Source organism: Atta cephalotes (assembly GCF_000143395.1).
Source record: "Atta cephalotes unplaced genomic scaffold scaffold00027, whole genome shotgun sequence".
Classification (NCBI taxonomy): Eukaryota; Metazoa; Arthropoda; class Insecta; order Hymenoptera; family Formicidae; genus Atta; species Atta cephalotes.
The window spans coordinates 1,050,859-1,055,793 of NW_012130091.1; positions in this window are offsets into that span (position 1 = coordinate 1,050,859).

A 4,935-nucleotide genomic window follows, 5' to 3' on the forward strand; every position below is an offset into this window, starting at 1 on the left:
TCATAAATGTATAACCAGTTTTTTACAATAAAGCCCCGAATTTCGGAAAAAAACGGCGAAAGCAAAGTTGTACACCTAATACATGTTCATGGAGCAGATATGCACTCCAGCCAATCAGAATCATAGTCATGTGATGAATTGATGAATCTCTCTTTTTAGGGTCTCTAGGTCACCTTGCGGGGGGGGGGGGTTCTTTCCTACCTACCTCAGAGATGAGGAGGATCTTTCTTTGACTGATGGAGTATCCGACCGTCGTGTGTAGGTCGCATCTTGATCGGCCGAGTGTATGTCCACGAACTCTTGGTCGTCTGGTGCTGCCGATATTCGTACGCAACATGGATATGTAATAAAAGTCAAAGGCGGTGAGAGATCGGATTTCCGTCATGGCTTCCCGGGGGTAGCGTTCTCGCTTCCGGACGGTCGATCTCGAATAACTCACTCTGCGGAGGCTCCAGCGAGGGACTTGCTGTGGAGTTGCCGACGGGCTTCGCAGCCGAAGCAGCTATCGCTGAAATTAGGTTGGACTGGGGTATTTGTGGGGTTTAACTCGAGTCTAACATTGACAGCGATGTCGAGGTCGGGGCTTTCCGCGCCGAGGCTCGGTTTGATATGGGCAATGTTCAGAAGAGCTTCCCAGCTTGATTCAGATCTTGAGACCTTACCTATGGTTGCGGATCTTTCTGACCTGTCACGTGCCCTGGATGTCAGACGGATCATAGAGCAGAATCATAAAGGACGATTATTTATCTAAAGAGACACGTATTAGATTGAGAGGGGGGATGTTGTCAATTCTCCCGTGTCAATGGCGAACACGATGAGAGTGTGCCCCAAGGAGGAACAGATTAGGTCTCCTCAGACCCTGCTGAGACGTCATATGAAATGCGGTTCCTCTCTAGGATGATTGCCGGCACAATGAATGTCGAGGATGATGACCTCGAGACCAAACTTTGAAAATTTCGAAGAGCAGAAGGCCGTCATCGAAGACTGCTGAAAAGAGGAGGAGACTCAGTTCGGCTCAAAAGACAGCCATGGAGAAGATTACAATTTTCTTCCTAGAGATGTGTCTAAAGGAGATCATGACCGAGATACTGAGGATACTAGACGCTACCCATGAAGCACAACAAGTTACGACGACTATGAAGGGAGAGCTCTGAAAACGAGTTATCTTCGGAGTTCAGGTGGCGAAGCCGATTATATAGAAATTTGTGACTGATTCGGTTAGGACTCGTAGAAAGTTTCGAACAGGAAATTATGAGACTCTATAGAAAGTTAACTAAGACACTAGGGCGGATAGAAACTCTCTTGGAAGAGATTAGGTCTCTCCATCGTGATGTTAGAAAGATGCGTGCCTTTTCCTCGCGAGTGAGAGAAGGATCGGTGATAAGAGCCGGAGACATCTCTCTGTCTAATTCGAAGAGGCGTGACCATCGCTTGCGACGCGAGGATAGATCATTGGCTGCTATTCTGGAGGAGGAAAAGCGCCGAGCAAGAAGGAAAGAGATGCCCCCCCCGCTTTTTGGCCCCCGATAAGGAGCATGTCTAAACATCTAAATGACGAACTCCATGTCCCGAAGCGGATTGACAGATTGGGACGCATTGTGGCGTCCATTGTCACTTAGGAGGGTACAAGTGGTATTGAAGACGTAGGGAACTGACTGACAACCTTGGGTTTGGATAGGGGAAAACTTTGGACGGAAGTGATCACCGTGATCTAGAAAAAAGAAAAAGAGGAAGAAGGAAAAAATATTCCTTAGCCTGGAGTTAGCTGATCGCCTGGTCGCCCTGTTATGCCTATGATGACTGGGGCGGGCGCGGGTGCGGGAGTGTCTAAGCGTGGTAGATGAGTACAAGGGCTGGCCAATGGCGCGGGTCGTGGGACTCGTTCTTCAGTCCCTTCAGCTTCCGAGGCGTCACCAGTTCGTGCGGATGCTTATCCCTTGTCCGTTCGCCCCGCGTCTGCACGTCCGCGCGTTCAGGCGTTGAGGACCGCCTCATAAGATGTAACGAGGATGGACTTTCGTATGCGGAAATAGTTTAACGAAGAACAAGGTCGACTTCGCCGAGTTGGAAATTGTCGACATAAGGATTAGGAAAGCGCAGATGGGGAATATTTTTGTTCCTCGGGAAAGTTCCAGTCCTAAGTCCGACGAAATCAGGAGACTCAGGTCTGTCTTCCTGGAATACGAAAGAAAGAAATCGGTGGTGAGACCGATTAGAAAATCGAAAGTCCGACTGCTTGATGTAGAGCACTCTGTGAATGCTGATGAAGTGACTGACAGGTTCATAATGGGGCTCCTCTTAGTGGCGCGAGAAGATATTAGGGTGGGCCCCTTGTGTCCTGGATGGAGAGATCTTAATTCTATATGAGTACAGTGCCCTTCCATCCTGGCTAAGACTGGTACAAGAAGGACACTTGAGACTGCTAGTTGAAGTTTTTTTGGCAACACGCTGCCTACAATGCTTCAGGTCTGGCAGTCGGCCATACGGATAAATTGTCAGAGTTCGATTTATTGTACAAGTTTTAATTGCGAAAGAGAGGGACATCAAGCCTTCGGCTACAGAGTGAGGTCACTGCTCCGTGTGCGTCTCGCGTAGTGTTACGCGGATCATAGAGCGGGCGCAGTGAAATCCTCCTTATAATGGCAGTTCGGATAAGCAGGGTGAAAGTACAGTGCTAATGGTCGATCAGAGAATTACTGCTCCTGCCGAGGAGGAAATGGTGATGAATCTTCCTGATGATTAGATGATTGGTGGAAAAAACGTTAATCATTCCAAATCTGCGCAAGATTTGATTGCGCGGATCGATTAAGAGGAGCGATTGGAGCTAGTGGCTCTGTTCCAGTGGATGGGAAATGGTGTACAGATAGATGTACCTCTCACACTTACCTGGCAGTGGTCTCGCTGCGCCTTCTCGTGGTGCGTCCCCTTGTCGTGGTGAGGAGGTTCCCCATTCTAGGATTGAGTCTAAGAGCGCACTATACGCTCGCCTTCTCCTCGGAGTTCTGTGAGTGTACACTGGTCCGAAGAATGCCATCACTTCCGGCAGATCATATCGTAACTTAATCATGTTTCGCTAGACCTTGGTTTAATCGCCTGGATCGAGGAAGGCAACCTCTATAAAAAAATACCCCCTAACCCAGTTGTGGTGCATGACGATGAGTGGGTGACGATGATTGGGAGGGAAGTCCAGTCGAAAGTGGACAACCTCAGGGCACCTAGCACTTCTTGTTGTATGGATCCCCCCCTTCCCCTCCCTCGGAAAGTGTCACCCTGGGAGGGTGACATATGTTTCGTCCCTGTGGGAACAAAAATAAGTAATTCCGAAAATATAAATAAAATAAAAAACAAAGATGAACAAAAATCCAAAAAAAAGAAAAGAAGAGAAAGAGGAAGAAGCGGATGAAGGGTCGCTAATTGGTTTCTAGTGTGATAGAGACCGAGAATGAAACGTGTGAAAGCGTGAGAATGATGAAGAAGAGAAAGAGGAGGATTGGAAATGGGGATGACAGTTGTGAGAATGAGGCGGATGAAGTTATGAGTAAGATTGGTGAATATGAAAGTGTCCTGAAGTTGTTATGTAAAAATGAGAGATTGAGATTGCCTTGGGTGTATGAAATGATAGGTGTGTCTGATTTTACGAATGGTAGAGTGTATGTAAATCAACTGAGTGAGAGTATAAAATTTAAGCTTGATGCGAGAGTGAGAAAAAAAGTTACTGTGCTAGTAAAGGGTGTGGAGAAAATGAGTAGCGAACAGGTGAAGGAGAATCTGATGAAGCATATGAAACCGAATGTGAATGTACGAGTAAAAGCGGTACGGAAGACTAGGAATGATGTGATAATTGAAATTGCAAGTGAAAAAGAGAGAAAGGCTCTGTGTGAAAGTAGGCGATATGAGAATGTGGGTTTGACGGGTCAGTTGCCGTCGAAGACTGGCCCAAAGGTTGAACATGTGAGAATAGTGAATAGAGATGGAAAAAAGAGTGCGATCTTAGGGGATATTGTGATGGAAGTGAATAAGAGTGTATGTGATAAATTAGTATATGAAGGGAGAGTACATATAGAGTGGAGCGCTTTAAAAGTGTATGAGAGCTCCGATACTATTCATGTTATGGATATGGGTATATGAGTAAAGAGTACAAAGTGGGAAAGTTATGTAAAACGTGCGATGAGAAGGGTCACATGTAAAAAGAGTGTAGGAAGAAGGAATGTTGCAGAAATTGCTCGCGGACAGGGCGAGTGACCTCTTCGGATCACTCTCTACTAATGAGAGAGTGGAATATATGAGAATATGTATTGGAACATATGAGAAAACGTATCGATAATGGTTAATAAGAGGATTAATACTGCAGTTGAATTGTCAGAACGCTTATGGTGTGATATGTGATTTGAGAAATGTAGTGAAAGAGAAAGATGTGAATGTGTTGGTATTGCAAGAGCCATATATATTAGATGTACAACTTTGCTTCCGCCGTTTTCCTATAAATGGCTTTAGCGGTAAGTTGTGGTCGAAATAAATAGATCATAGACGTCATACAATAAACTTGGGCATCTGTCAACATAACCCCATAGAAACATTAGTCGATTTGTGTCTGCATCATAAAATTATTCTCGATTGAAAATGTCAGTTTGAAAATGTCACGAGCCAAATTCTCGTCATTTGCGGGAGGTTTTAATTTTTTGCTTCAATATGAAGAAATCTGCGGCTGAGGCTCATCGAATGCTCTCAAATACGTATGGTGAGGCCGCTATTAGTGAAAGAACGTGTCGTGAGTGGTTTCAACGCTTCAAGAACGGTGATTTTGACGTCGAAGACCGGCATAGTGGTGGAAGAGAGAAGGTTTTCGAAAATGTAGAATTGGAGGCATTATTTGAGCAAGACTCGTGTCAAAATCAAGAAGAATTGGCACGATCATTGGGAGTGACTCAACAAGTC